Consider the following 16508-nt stretch of genomic DNA (forward strand, 5'->3'; position numbering starts at 1 on the left):
TAGATGTGTCTCTAATGGGAAAGACTTCCCTTAGTGCAGGTAAATGTGTAGTGGACCTGAATACAGCCTTGGCCTGACCCCTCTCATGGCCAACCCCCTAATCAGGGCTAGGCTACATAAGTCACCTGTGCTCCTTTGTCATGTCTCTGCTTCCTGATGTCCCTGCTCTGGCTGTAGGCAAGTGTTTGTTGAAGACAAAGTGTGTTCAGTCAGGTGGAGAGGACGGCAAGGTAGTGTTATTTTTAGCGGTTCTCACCGTAATTCTAAGCTGAAAAAGTGTGTCTGTCAGTTGGGTACAGAGCTCCGCGGGAGCACGAGCTTTTATGACTGTCAACATAGCCAGCATCTAACGTTAGCTACTCCGCTGTACTATGGAGTAAATGTAAATGGACTGTTCTTATATAGCGCTTTTCTAGTCTCAACAACTACTCAAAGCACTTTAACATTGTACAGGAACCATTCACCATTCACACACATTCATACACTGTGGCCGAGGCTGCCGTACAAGGTGAATAGGTGAAATGCTCATCAGATAATAATTCACACACATTTACACTCTGATGAGCAGCATCGGGGGCAACTCGGGGTTCAGTGTCTTGCCCAAGGACACTTCGACATGGGACTGCAGGACCAAGGATCGAACCACCAACCTTCCGATTGGCAGGCAACCGCTCTACCACTGAGCCACAGCCGTAACGTCTGGCTATGTGAGACTAGCGTCTCTAGCTAGTCTTTAGCAACATTGTTGTGGATACTCCTTCAGTGCCCTTTGGAGGAGGGTTTGGCAAAGCGAGACTATGGATTCTGGGATCTCAGTCTGGCAACCTCTGTGAACTTGGAGTCTGGGGAGGAGGGGGCGGGGGAGACGACTCGCTCCAGTATTTTGAATTTGTGCTGCAGTAACTATTTTAAACACTAGCTGTCAGTATTACATAATGCACCTTAACAACTGATAGACATTAAAAAACAAATGAAAAAAACAGATCTTGGTGAATGCTGGGGCACCATGACCCTTCCTTTCAAACACATGTAAACTGTCTATCTCATCTATAACCAACACTCATCCTTTTGTAATTCAGCATGTTTATTCATGACATGACTCTCACTGTGGCACATCAAGAGGTTGCTGGAGGAGGAGTGCAATGGTAATGTGAATTTCCACGCTGACAACATGTCAAAGACAGTCCGACACAAAGGAAAAAAAAAAATGCCCACATTCAATTGTGGTACAACGCCTGGGATGCGTTATTATGGAACCCACACAACTTCTAGGAAAGGCCCGCCCTACGAAGCAGCTCGATTGGTTGGGATTAGGCATTGAGCTCGAGTGGTTAAGGACCTGAAGAAATCAGGTTACGTTACCTTGCGTAAGCATTGACGCCTGGCCAATAATAGTGTGTGAATGCTATTGAAGGGCGGGCCTTTCTTAGAAGTTGCGTAGGTTCCATAATAACGCCCTGGGATGGTGATATGAAATGAACACTCAAGGCATTATACTTGATATGTGCAGAGGCAGTGCATACAAATCACCTCATCCAGGTGACAGCTGTAGCACTGCACATTTCAGGGAAATAAACACACTCAGTTCTCCATCGCTGATTCACAGAGACAAGCCAAGATAAAAAGACAAGTTCATATTAAAGACATGCAGAGCAACAATGTCACATCATGTAGACAAATATGGCAAACCCTGTGACTCTACTGCCTGTGGCAGTGCATGCTATCTGTATCTTAAAGCTATGAAATTGTCCCTTTGTTTGCCAAGGAAACAGAACATACAGAGAAGGAAGACACATGACTCACAGTGGGTTTCCTCTATGTTGTGCCTGTGTTTGAACATGAAGAGCTGAGGAAATAGCTCTAGTTCTCCAACGCTAATGGAGCCTAAGGTTCGACACGCTGAATAAGTAATATGAGGAAAGTAACTCCACCATGGCCAGGGAGAGTCTTCTAAGCCTCTATACATAATTTAATCCAAAAAGGAAAAAGAGGCTCTTTTCTGCTGCAGAAGGTGCTGTCAGGTTGTTGCATATTTTGTTTTTTGGCTAACTTTGGCAGTGACAGAAAGTGGTATTCTCTTTTCTAACAAAGGGAAAGCTGGATTGTAAAATGCAAGTCTCTGAAAGAAGAGGGCAGTTAAGAATAAAAGATAAAGTGTGTGTGTGTGTGTGTGTGTGTGTGTGTGTGTGTGTGTGTGTGTGTGTGTGTGCGCGGGTGATGGGGGGGGGTGTTTGGCTTTGAAGAGGGCGCTTGGCTCTTTGAGTCTGATGTACTGCTACTGTATACACACACACACACAGTGAATGTGGGTAAGAGTTGAATTACTGAGCTGTGAGGCTATTTGAATTTAGAGCATGTCTAATCTGTATATCACCGAAAACATGAACCAGCACATTCACAGCCATACAGAGTGGGCAGTTTTGCTGTGCACAAACACGCACATGCACACACCCACACTGATATACCCACTCTTACACACACACACACACACACACACACACACACACACACACACACACACACGGCATGGCAGAATACATAACATCTAGAAAAATGCCTGTGAGCTGCCTGAGAAATGATTTGTTGATTATCCTACTGTTAATGGACTATAGATCTTTAAAGTATTTGTACTAAGATGGCAACGGTGCTCCACTACAAAGAGGCAAAGAAAGGGAAGAAAAGTCTTCAAACATCATCATCATTCACAGCCCTCAAGTTAATTGGGTCTTAATTCTTCCATCACACATCCATAATCCCAGATCACAATGCCTTTATAGGTCAAAGGCCTGGGGCCTCATGTATTAAAAACTGTGAAGCTTTCATACCAGAAGATGGCGTACGGCCAAAACTTGAAAAGTACCTACACACAGAAATATTCCCAAGGAAAAAAAACAGTCGTACGCCTGGTCCTGCGCACCTTTCCTTTATACATGACAATCAACGTGAAATTGAGCACACATGAATGAGTGACCGACCCCGCCTTGCCTCCTCCCATAAATGAATATGGAAATTACTATAAATGCGCCCCCGACGTCATTCTTTGTCCAATCACAAGGGGTTATCCCGCTGCAGACGAACAAAACAAACTTCACAGACTGAGGTTGAGGTGCTGATCGCGGAGGTGGAGGCGAGAAAAAAATGTTTTTGTTGTTTGGAGGTTTGTCATCTCGGACAAGCAATAAAAGAAAATGCCCAGAGTGGCAAATGGTGACCGGGCGGTGAATTCACTGAACCATTTCAGAAAAAAAAAAAAGTTGAATGTCGAAGTTGAAATCAAGAGAATAGCGGCAGCGCCACACCAGTTACAGAACAACATGCATCTCAGTGTCAGTCCAAATTACTACAAGCAGTTTGAACTCACTGATGTAATGCCATTAATTTTCTACGTGTTAGTACGCTCAGTACTAAACTGAGTCCAGCGCGAGGGAGACCCGACTCAGAGGAGGAGAGGTTAGTGAGGCCAGCATCTCCACGGCAGGTGACAGTGCGCACAGATCCGCTGCTCCACGCATGGATGAAATAATGAAATAGTAAATAGGACTACAGTAGCAGAATTAAGACAGTCAAGACGGCCCAGTGTTTGGTGGACCGGGTACACCTTGTTCACTTAATAGCCTACAAATCATCCATGGGATCAATTATGCATCACATGAGTTTGCCCCCCCCCCGACACAGCGTTTGTCCCTGGGGAGATGGATTTGTGCATATGTCCCGCCTCCTGTGCGCCATGGATATCTGAGCCTCGATCAGCAACTAAAGACTCTCAAACACTATTGCATTTTCCGTGCCAATCTTTTTGTTGCCAGTAAGATATGATCAAACTTTTATGGAGTATCAGCAGATATATATTTCATAGACAAGTTTATAGACGTATGCCAGTAACTGTAGTGGAAACTTTATTTTGTAATGTTTAGTTATTTTCGGCACTTTTCAGTCAGAATTCGCCACGTTACAGAGCCAGAAAAGACTTTACGGATGGCCTGCGCATTCTCATGACTGCTCAACAGTTTGGGTGACGGCCCGCACATTCTCACGTCAAGTTCATTTTTTATATATAACAAAGTGTCCGTGAAAACCAGCGTACGCAAGCTTTTCGTGCGTACGCAACGTTTGTACATGAGGCCCCTGGACTTCTGCACAGCAATAAAGTTATGCAGACATTTAAGTGTAATTAGACTCCAAAACTTTAAGGTTTGGTGCAGGTACATATATTAGATGGCCAAAATAAATAGAATAGTCTCTTAACATGACCCTACATGTCAAGACTATGGGCTAAAAGAGTGATATATAATCTACCGAATGCCCCGCTCTGAAGTGGAATATTAATAGTAAACTCATCTTCAGTCACCACAGTAGAGTGTCCTTAACACTATTTAATCCTCTGCTCACCCATGACCTTAACTAAGATACACATGCTCTATCAAGTATTTTTAACATACCGTAAAACGGATTCAGTCTTCCCTGCAGGGATTTAGTGTAAAACTTCCACTTCATGTCATCCACAGCGTTTTAGCAGCCAGTCAGCACATTTACAGCTGAGTTAATTCACCACTTTGTTGCAAAATAAGAATTTGTAGAGGTGCGCTGATACGGAAACTGTAACAGTAACAAGGATAACAGAGTGGGTCACAGACAATTTTGAGACGGTGTTTGAATGCTGTAGGGTTTGGCATTACATTTATGGTCATCTGATATGTCAGTTTTCAATTAAAAAAATACCGATCCGTGCTAGTCATTACCCCGTCATCATATAGGCTATTAAATTCAACCATGCCATGCCATTCTCAGAGCTTCTCATAGGGCAGGCTGAGGAACTAATCACTGTGTCTGTGGTAATTTGGCACAATATGATCTACATTCAGCTGGCTAATCAGGGTGCAATCAACATGGCAGAACACTTGCTGCTCACAAAAGCATCATTAACTGGATCAGCAAATAAGTGTAGTAAAAAACAAGCACTGCCTAATAGTTTAATTTTAGCATTTTTAATGTTGATTGTTATAGTCATCAAGTATAATATAATGATTCTGATCCATATCTCATGAACTCATATTCATACATTTTAGTAGAGTATGTACTTAGGTGTGCAATGTGTTTAAAAAAACTGTCTTTAATTCTGTTTACCTGACCACATATGTTTTTCTGAGATTTCTTCACCTTTGCTTGTAGTTATTTAATTACCAAACACCTCACTTCAACACAGCTTGCAGTTGCTGTATTGTTGTTGCTGTTTGTTGTTCTACAGATACAATAACATGTATAAATAAATACATCATTTATAACAAATACAAGGTTGTTTATACATTTTAACACAAAAATATTAAGTGCAAAAATGTTTTTGAGAACCTGGACAGTCATTTCATTGCTTTCTGAGCAAACTATAGATGACAGATAAACTAGCAGAATGAAAGACTGTACAGTGGTTTCTAAGGCCTGGATTTGGGGTTACTGGCCTTTGCCATATTGACAGTTCAGTTACGGGTGACACTAAATCTAAAATTGGTGAAAAGGGATGAACTCTATGTGGATTGCTCTGAAATGTATTCATATTATCAGTTATTGCAAAAATGATTTACAAAATTGTCACAAACACATGAACCAAAAGACATTAAAGGTGCCCTGTAGAGTTTTAATTTATGTTTACTTTCAGTATTTCACATTGTGTGTATCTTTGAGGTCTTACAAATGTGTTAAGTGCATTTCCTTCCTCATAAAACATTAGCAAAGCTGATTTTTTGAATAATTTAAATCATTCATCATTTATATTCTTTGCAACAGTTTTTTTTCTTCTTCACTGCCTTTGTTGGTACATTACAATGTTTGTTGGCACATTACTGCACTAAACTGTCAGCACTGTTGCCAGATTGGACTGACAAAAATAGCCCAATTAGAGCCTCAGAAAATGGTTTGTATTTATGTATGTATGTATATATAATACATTAATGAAGAAAAAGCATCAGTCCTAGTGCCTCCGGCCTTCTGTTTTATCAGTATTAGGCAAACCCTAATCTTGCATTGCCAGACCTATCTCCTCTGCAAAATAATCTCGGGAAGGAACTTGTTTTATTGGAACATTTGCAAAATTAACATTAGGGAGGGAGCTCTGGAATGCCTAATTCCCCGTAAAAGAAAACGCCACATAAAATATAAAATTAAGGATAACCCTGATGACATCATCAATGTTATTTTTATCAGACATAACAAAGCTAGCTGCAGACCCACAAAAGATAAAAGACATTTTGGGCTCTAATGGGCTGTGTAGTACCAGTACCTTTACCGTATGTGTAAAATCAGAGGAGTTCCCCTTTAAACCTACATTGTGTAATTTTTTGAGTTGATTCTTAGCAAAAAAACTTTGTTCTTTTACAAATATGTGCTCATTCATGTGTAATTACTTCCACCAACTAATCAAAGTATTGTTGTCGTACGTGTAGAATCTGCCATTCAGAATCATTCAGAATACATACGAGCGAGTCGCTCGAATGGCGGCAGCCATGTTGCACCTCCATCTTTAAAATACATTAGCCAAAGAGGGACATACCTCCACCTTTCGCGCTTTTACACTCAGTGGCACTGTGACGAATGCCAGGGAGGGGGAGAAGCTTACTCACGACTGCCGGCAGATTTGAAAGCCTGTTGAAGATGGAGGATCATGACTATTCTCAAGGACATGTAACTGAGTCACCAAGGAAGTTAAAAAGATAATTAAAACGACAACGCGACAGGCAAAGCAACAAGACCAAAGTTAATATTGGAGGGGTTTTTCCAAGATGGAAAGAGATCATAAGGAGCAAGGATTTTAAAAGGGGAACCGAGGTTGTCTGCTTTCTTCTCAACAGGTAATTCTGCCTATTTGTGTAAATTCAAAGTTTTATAGTTGCTTCGCTAACTATAGCATGGTTGTGCATAACGTCGTGATTTCCCTGGCAGACAGCTCAGGTCATGCAGTTGTAACACAGACTAGCTACAGCTGGAACAGCTGTGTGTAAACGATGGAGATACTAAGAGCTCATTTTGGTTTCATTGACATTGAAAAACAGGGACCCATGTAACAGTGACTTTGCGCTGGCCGCAGATCCCCGCAGGCTGCCGATATCTCTGTGCCCGAGTAGCAGTGCTTCGGCTGTAGCCTACTTCCACCCAATATAGTCCCAAGTCAGTATCTGCCTAGGAAATCATCTAGTCTTGATCTGCATTGCTATTTTTACTCGTTGTGAATACGCAGGCCACAAGAAGTAATTAGGTTTTGTTTTTGTTGTTGTTGGGTCACTTTTACTTACGACATGCTAATGGCAACAAAGGATTCCCTTCATTACGCTAAGCTAAACTAGCGGAGCCGCCGCCGGACTAAGACAATGCATGCACTGAGACAGAAATGCATTTGCCCACCTATATAAATATAGAGGAGACGGTGAATAACCCTTTTTCAACAAACGGTGGCGTATTCCTTTAAGATTTTAAAACTCCTGTAATCTGAGCCTGGATTTAAGAGACCCTGGAAACCTTCATGGGTGCTTCTATTGCCTCTCAAGTATTGTAACTCTATTCATTTACCAGTTTAAGCTGACAGTGTTTTTATAAGCTACCAGTGAACAATAAACTGGTTACCATTCTCCCCTCACAGGGAGGCATTTTTCTAAATTCTGATTCGTTTATTGTGTCTATAGTTTACACATTTCATAGCTTTTATTAAAACATTCTTTGTAACCTTGTTTTGAAAAGGGTATTAGCTATTGCAACTATGTTTTATTCATTCTCATGTAGAGGGACAGAATGTACAATGTTGTCCATACTTATCAGGTCTAATCAACATCCCCAATCTGAAATCAGAGTTGCTATGGCAACAGCTTGTCTAACTTCCACTGTGGGACTTGTGAGTACCAGCGAATATTAATTTAGCTTTGTAAGTTAACATGTGTGTTGTCTGCTGCAGGAAAATGGTATTTGGTCCATGGTGTTGGGTTAATTAACAGACAAATGGTTACATTATGGAGAAAAAACAAAGCTGATAGTCTCCATGGAAATGTCTGACATGTTGCTCAACAAGCTTATCACAGTTGTGGGTGAGAGATGCATAAAGGGCTCCATATCTGTCTGCACTGTTTGTTAATAATAAAACAGCAGCCAGGTTTATATTCTCTACTTATTTACGTCTTTCTGTTCAGGAACTGTGTTGATCAAATGATGGAAGGAAATAATATCACCCCAGCTAGTATTTCCTAATGCTATGTTTATATCATGTTTTATCATATACTATATATTATACCAATACATTATTATGTGTCCCTCATTATAAAAGGGGTAGCACAAATCAAGCAATCTGATTGGTTATTGGATGTAATAACCAAATTCCTTTGCGCAATAAGAAAGAAAATAACATTAGAAAAACAAACTGATAGCTAGTGTCACAGAGGGAAGCCATTCATCTGCATACACACACTGCCGTGACACAGAGCTGGTTTAATTAATGCTATATTTAGTATATTTTCTCCGCTTTATCTTGCCGTCAGACAGGCTTTTAAGGCAGGGAACTGAAGCCGTTATCTATGCCTATACCTAGCAGAAAACAGGAGTTGCTCTGCTGCGGCTGCCTCCATCGGTTAGTTGCTTGTCTACTTCGGTCTAGATTGGTTGGTTTGTTTGTGTTATTGTGTGCCTTTCTTTAGCATTAAGCAAAATAATTGCTGTGCTAAAAGTTATTGCTAGCTGCTAGTGAAGGCTATCGTTACCTGTGCTGCATTCCATAGCAACCATCTCAGTATGTGCGGACAGCTAGACCAGGAGGATCTATTTTTATTGTGAACATGATTATTTATTAATAAAAATCTATTTAAATTGGAATGTGACTATAACATACTTTTTTCTGTGCTACACCAGGAAGCGCTGTTGCTGGATAGGGAGTATGGACGGCCACAGTCTGAGGTAACTTGCTCTGCAATTAACAACTCACATGTTCTAAACAGGACACCCATTTAAGGGAGATGTTGAAACAACAGATTATCGAGGATAAAGAGATTTACACAGGAACTGGTGAAGGAGATCAGGCCACTCTTCAATCAGCCACAGCTCACTTACCACATCCAGTGCAGGCCAGAAGAGAGCCCCCAAAAGCGTCCTATACCCATGAGCAAGACAAATATGGTAGGCCAGTTTGTCGCCAATGTAGACAAGCAAGGCATATTGCCAGGTTTTGCAGGAGTAGAACCACAGTTTCCCAGCCAGATGTAAACTTAACCTCCCTGCTGCTGAGTTCCAAGGGGCAGCGGGGGATGGCTTTTTGGGAGAGTTAAGGGCCACTGAAGCGTTTGTCAGGCAATGCCCAACCAAAAGAGTAGCTATTGAGGGAGGACAACGGGTATTAGATTCATTGGTCAGATGTAACCTTAATGAGGCAGAGCTTATTTGAGCAACACTTTACTCAGGATGAGCTCAGTGAAATCTTCCTGATTCTAAAGTTGAGAGCCGCCAATAATCTTGAGATCCCATGCGCAACCTATGCTGTGCTAGACTTTGAGATAGATCAAAGATACCAGGGGGGGGTGTTATGATAGTTAAAGATGAACACACTACTAAACCCATCCTTATTGGAATGAACGTAATAGAGGCCTGCTGGAGTGCACTCTTTAAGTGTCCAGGAAGAAATGCTTTCTCCCCTAGCCAGCTAACCATCCCGAAGATCTGGAGGGATGCCTTTGTGACCTGTCGTCGCATGCAAGGGACTGTGGAAGAGGATGGGACACTGGGATATGTCCAGCTGGCTGGCCACCACACCATCAGGGTTCCCCCAAAGAGCAAAATATTGGTGTAGGCACAGACTTGAATGGACATCAACGGGAACTATTACTGCGCTATGGTGGCGGCGCTATCAGAGACCAGCAGCATGGGCGTGACCAGGACACTGGCAGTAGTAAGTAAAGTCCCTATACTTGTGTGCAATCCTCACCCCTACAGCCTGTCTATAGGTTGACATCAGAGACTAGGGAAATTGTATCGAGTGGACGAAGCTGATGTACATGGGTCCCATGATCTGGACCTGTCCTTGGGTGAAGACAACGTCGTCGAAGTGGGACTGGTGGATGTCACTGCACCGACTGGAAGAGTCGAGAGCTATCCAAAGAGATGAGCGATATAACTAATCAATTCAATCTGTCACTACAGCAAAAGGTAGAGCTTCACGCTCTGCTGCTCAAATAGGATTGTGTGTTCGCCAGAGACGAAGAGTATTTTGGGCAACAGACCTGGTGAAACACAGCATACATACGGGTGCGGCACCAGGGAAGGTGAGGTACTGACCCCTTCCCCCTCCCATGTATAAGGAAGTGAAGACGCTGCTTGCAGGTATGTTGGAAAAAGGTGTGATCAGAGAAAGTTTCAGTCCGTGGGCAGCGCCCATAGTATTAGTCCGAAAGACAGATGGAGATTGTGTGTGGATTACAAAAAAATTAAATGCTGTAACCCATAAAGATGCGTTTCCTCTGCCCTTGATCAAGGAGACCCTGACCAACTTGACTCGAGCCGAGGTTCTCCACACTAGATCTGGCCAGTGGCTACTGGCAGGTTGAGATGGACCCTCAAGACTGGGAAAAGACAGCGTTCTCCTCTCCCCTGAGACTTTTTGAGTTTGAACACATGCCCTTTGGACACTGCACTGCCCAGCAACTTTCCAGTGGTTAATGCAACAGTAAGTGGACAGGTGACAGATTCTTTGCTGGTATATATATAAAGATGGCCGCAGCGTGAGTGAACGTGTCTCAGGCTCAAGTCTGCATGTCGCTCTTATAGTAGCATTGTTAATTCTCCTTTATCCTGTTCTATATGCTTTTGACTCTTATTAAGTTAGGCATCAACTCATTTATTCTAAATAGCTAAGAGATTTGTATATTCTTTTGCATCGTTGCTACAATGGACAAGTGACACATTTCACTACAAACATTGTGGGACGCCATTCAACATATCATTGACGCATTTTGATGCAAAAGTTGATCCTATTCAAAGTAGTCTGAGCATCATTCAAAAGTCGTTAAACACTTTGGGAGAACAAGTCAATTTGCTAGAGCAGCGTGTGGGGGCTAATGAAGACAATATGCAGGAGTGTGTCACTCGGGTTCAACAGCTGGAGAAAGACAACATTTACCTGATGGATAAAGGCCCTGACACACTAACCCGATAATCGGCCGTTGGACAATCTGGCGAAGTCGGTGACTCGAGTCTGTTCCATGTGTTCCGTGCCGTCATCCGTCTGAGGGGCTGTCGGCCTTCATTTTGGCCGACCTGACGTTTTCAGTCGGAGACAGGGCAGTCGGGACTCACCCAGAAATGGCAAGCGGAATGAGCGTGACTAGAGTCTCTCAAATCTGATGCATGGCCTATTTCTCGCATAAAATGTTTTTAGAAACATGTTTCAGTGAACTATTTTAGTACAATATGAGATCGTATTCTGAGGCCATGAAGCTTTGAATTTCCGGAGAAACCAGACCCACGTGATGCGTTTGTCCAATCAGCTGCCGGTTTAAATTTTTTGGGCAACAATATAGATTAGCGCCGCCTGCTGTTATGGAGATGTATTATGTCTCGTTTCTTCGGTGTGTTTTAGGGCTGAACGATTAATTGCATTTGCGATAATGTCGCGATATGTTAAAACCCGATTTCCTAATCGCAAAGCCTTCGTTACGTGACTCACGAGAGCAAATCAGTATGCACTCCAGAGAAAGCATCAACTTAGCACACTAACGGTACGCCTACCTTGAGCAGATTTCTGTCATTCAAACAACTCTGAGTTGTAGTTTAAAACTTGTAAGGGTTTTATTTGGGCTCCAGTCCATACATGCAGTTAATGAATACAGGCACGCAGAACTGAAGGCTTGGTTAGCAACGATTAGCTCTGATTAGTGGTTAGCTCCGGTTAGCGGTTAGCTGCGTTATAAAGATATGGAGTGGAGAAGACTGCCGCGGAGAGGGGTAACAACCAGACTCTGATAAATGACGTTCAGGGAGCTTTCACAGCAGCGTGGCCACATTGTTTCAACGGTTTTATTAGTACAGTTAATCCCACGGCAACACCTGCATGCTGCTCCTTACGTAATGATAGTCTCTCTGAGCAATTGCAGCGTCATTGACGCTGTCATGCACATGGCACGCAACTTCATGAGGGGAGGGAGGGGCTGGAGGCTGCTGCTCTTTGTGCGCAATAAAAAGTGCAATCCACATGTTTACATATGTCTATGTAAATAATAATTAAATTGATAAATTAACTGTGGTAAAGCCACATTTGTTTTTATTTTTCTGCAATCTGCACTTTAGTGTGATTTGTTTCTGACTTTCATATGAATGTTTCCACGAGGCTTGGTCAGTGCTCAATATACTACTGTGATTGAAGTAGTTAAAGAAAAGATGTCATTCATATAAATTCCTGCATCACCTAATGTCATCATCACATACAAGCCTGGCCTCCAGGAAAGAACAGTTTGTTTAATTTATCTAATATTGTGGTGTTCTTACTATACAATGAGTTATTGCTAGTCTTTGTTGAATAATACAGAAGACAAAGGAGCTTAAAAAATAATCGCATATCGAATCGCAATTGCAATATTTTTGAAAAAAATTGCAATTAGATTATTTTCAAAAATCGTTCATCCCTAGTGTGTTCTGAGGCACTTTTTGGACCAACTTGGGGAGACTGATCAGTCCGACTGGCTTTTCTGCCGATGGTTGGCCGTCTGGTTGGTGTGTAGCTGCCTTAAAGTTGATGACTTGGAGAACTGAAGCCAACGCTCTAATCTCCACTTCGTTGGTGTTCCAGAGTCCGCTGAAGGCAGCGATATTATTGGTTTCATGTCCCGGCTGATTTCACAGCTTCTGGGCAAGACCACTTTCCCACTCCGCCGGTTATTGAGAGGGCTCATCGCTCTCCGACTGTACGGCAAAGCAACAGAGCTAGCCCCAGGTCTATTATGATCAATGCTGGCGTACAATGGGTCCAGCATCTCTATCTATCCTGACTTCAGTGCTGACCTGATGAGAAGGCGCCGGAGCTTTGATCCTGTCAAACGCAAGCTTCGGGAACTTGATATGAAGTACTTCATCTGTTATCCTTGCACGCTGTGCGTTATTGTTGATGGCAAACAGCGGCGTTTCAGCTGCTACAAAGAAGCTGAAGCTACCTTTATGTCCCCTTCGACTTCTCCTGAATAACGATTATCAGAAGTGAGGCTGATGATTGAGGCTGCAGCTAATTAGCTTATCTCACAAGTTTAACTTAACAGTATGAAGTCCAACAAACTGACTTTTTCTTTCCCCTTTAATGTTAAGGTGCTTAATTTGTAGGTATTGGTAACACTCTTCTTGTGTTTTAATTGTTGCTAGATGCAACAAGTATATAGTCTCAGTTGTCATGGTTTGTTTACATCCTGCTGCCGTAAAGATGACTGCGTCACTTCATCTTCTGCTTTGGTATGTTACAGCCATAGATAGTACTACTACTGCCCCTTAGCAGTTAATTTGAAATGCTGCATATAAGGTAGACAACTTTATTTTTGTTTTTGTTTTTCTGTTCTTTTTTCTTATTAATGCAGAGTCCTGAGTTAAATAGATGGACTTTACCATCATATTTTGGATTACTCACGGAAATGCTCCGGAATATGGTGTCTGGGGCTGCTGGGTTGTTCTTGAAGAGTCATCCATCCATCCATCCATCCATCTTCGTCCGCTTATCCGGTGTCGGGTCGCGGGGGGAGCAGCTCCAGCAGGGGACCCCAAACTTCCCTTTCCCGAGCAACATTAACCAGCTCCGACTGGGGATCGAGGCGTTCCCAGGCCAGGTTGGAGATATAATCCCTCCACCTAGTCCTGGGTCTTCCCCGAGGCCTCCTCCCAGCTGGACGTGCCTGGAACACCTCCCTAGGGAGGCGCCCAGGGGGCATCCTTACCAGATGCCCAAACCACCTCAACTGGCTCCTTTCGACGCAAAGGAGCAGCGGCTCTACTCCGAGCTCCTCACGGATGACTGAGCTTCTCACCCTATCTCTAAGGGAGACACCAGCCACCCTCCTGAGGAAACCCATTTCAGCCGCTTGTACCCTGGATCTCGTTCTTTCGGTCATGACCCAGCCTTCATGACCATAGGTGAGGGTAGGAACGAAAACTGACCGGTAGATCGAGAGCTTTGCCTTCTGGCTAAGCTCTCTTTTCGTCACAACGGTGCGATAGATTGAATGCAATACCGCACCCGCTGCGCCGATTCTCCGACCAATCTCCCGCTCCATTGTCCCTCACTCGCGAACACAACCCCAAGGTACTTGAACTCCTTCACTTGGGGTAAGGACTCATTCCCTACCTGGAGAAGGCATTCCATCGGTTTCCTGCTGAGAACCATGGCCTCAGATTTAGAGGTGCTGATCCTCATCCCAACCGCTTCACACTCGGTTGCGAACCGATCCAGTGAGTGCTGAAGGTCACAGGCCGATGATGCCATCAGGACCTCATCATCTGCAAAGAGCAGCGATGAGATCCCCAGCCCACCAAACTGCAACCCCTCCCCACCCCGACTCACGCCTCGATATCCTGTCCATAAATACTACAAACAGGATTGGTGACAAAGCGCAGCCCTGGCGGAGGCCAACCCTCACCTGAGGCGAGTCCGACTTACTACCGAGAACCCGGACACAGCTCTCGCTTTGGTTGTACAGAGATTGGATGGCCCTGAGAAGAGACCCCCTCACCCCATACTCCCGCAGCACCTCCCACAGTATCTCCCGGGGACCCGGTCGCCACGCCTTCTCCAAATCCACAAAACACATGTAGACCGGTTGGGCATACTCCCAGGCTCCCTCCAGGATCCTTGCGAGAGTGAAGAGCTGGTCCGTTGTTCCCGACCAGGACGGAATCCGCATTGTTCCTCCTCAACCCGAGGTTCGACTATCGGCCGAACCCTCCTTTCCAGCACCTTGGAGTAGACTTTACCAGGGAGGCTGAGAAGTGTGATACCCCTATAATTGGCACACACCCTCTGGTCCCCCTTTTTAAAAAGGGGAACCACCACCCCAGTCTGCCACTCCTTTGGCACCGTCCCAGACTTCCACGCAATGTTGAAAAGGCGTGTCAACCAGGACAGCCCCTCCACACCCAGAGCCTTGAGCATTTCTGGACGGATCTCATCAATCCCCGGGGCTTTGCCACTGTGTAGTTGTTTGACTACATCAGTGACTTCCGCCTGGGAAATCGACGACAATCCCCCATTATCCTCCAGCTCTGCCTCTAACATGATGTACAAGATGCTTAAGACTTTCTGCATTCTGAGTTTATTGATGTTGTGGACAAACATGCTCCCTGGAGAATTACAAAGGTCAAGGGTAAAATCTTCCTTGGATCAGCCTCGAACTAATTAGTCTGTTTAGGCAAAGGGACAAAGTGTGGTCAACATTCCGTCAGACAAGGGATGGTGCTGATTGGGAAATATACAGGCAGTTGAGAAATTTGAGCAAGACAAAAACTCGTAATGTTAAATCAAACTACTATAGAAAATGTCTCACTAGTGATTTTAAGAATCCTAAGCAATTTTGGAAAAAAATCAAAACCATTATTAATACATCAGATAAACACTGTATTAATCGAATAAGAGTGGCTGATACAGTACTTCATGACTCTTTTTCTGTTGCTCAAGCATTTAATCAGCATTTCTCTTCGGTCTATTCTAACTTATTACCCAACTCTCATTTGACTACAAGTTCCTTTGGTAATACATCACCCGCTGCAGTTCTTTTTCGTTTAGGAAAATTTTACCAACTGAAGTTCAGAATGCCATTAATGATCTAAATGTTAACAGTGGTGCTGAACTTGATGGAAAAGAAAACAGGTTTATTAAACTAGCTTTCCATATTCTTATGTATCCACTTGCTGATTTATTCAACATGTCTTTGTCTACTTGTGAGTTACCAGCTGTCTGGAAATGTGCACGCATCACACCACTCTATAAAACTGGAGATGAACTTGACCCAAACAATTATAAACCTATATCCATTATATTATTATGGGTTTGGGGTGTTTTGTCTTATTTTGGTAGTCTGTTTTCTGTTTTGTATTTTTGCCCTGTTTCCTGTTTTATTTTGATGGTCTTGTTTTCTGTCTTGTCTTGTCTTGTTTTACTTCCTGTGTTTTCCCACCCTTGTGATAGCCCTAATGTGTTTCACCTGTTTCCCAGCCTTGTCACCTGTCTTGTGTTTCCTCGTTACCTGGTGTATTTAGTCCTTGACTTCCTCTTCTCCATTGTCAGATAATTTTGTTTGCTTGCATTCCCTGTGTCAGCGTGCTGTGCGTTTCTCTGCCGTTTTTCAAATTTTTCCCTCGGCCCCTATTCATCTTGTTTCTTCGTTTTTTTTGGACCTGCTGTTGTTTGTGGACACCTTCTGTTTTCTGGATCTTTTGTTAAATAAATATTCAAGCTCACCACGTCTCCTGGCCTTCCCTGAAATTGGGTTCAACCTTCTCCACCACCTTAACATATATGTTCTATT

Source organism: Perca flavescens, chromosome 1, assembly GCF_004354835.1.
Source record: "Perca flavescens isolate YP-PL-M2 chromosome 1, PFLA_1.0, whole genome shotgun sequence".
Classification (NCBI taxonomy): domain Eukaryota; kingdom Metazoa; phylum Chordata; class Actinopteri; order Perciformes; family Percidae; genus Perca; species Perca flavescens.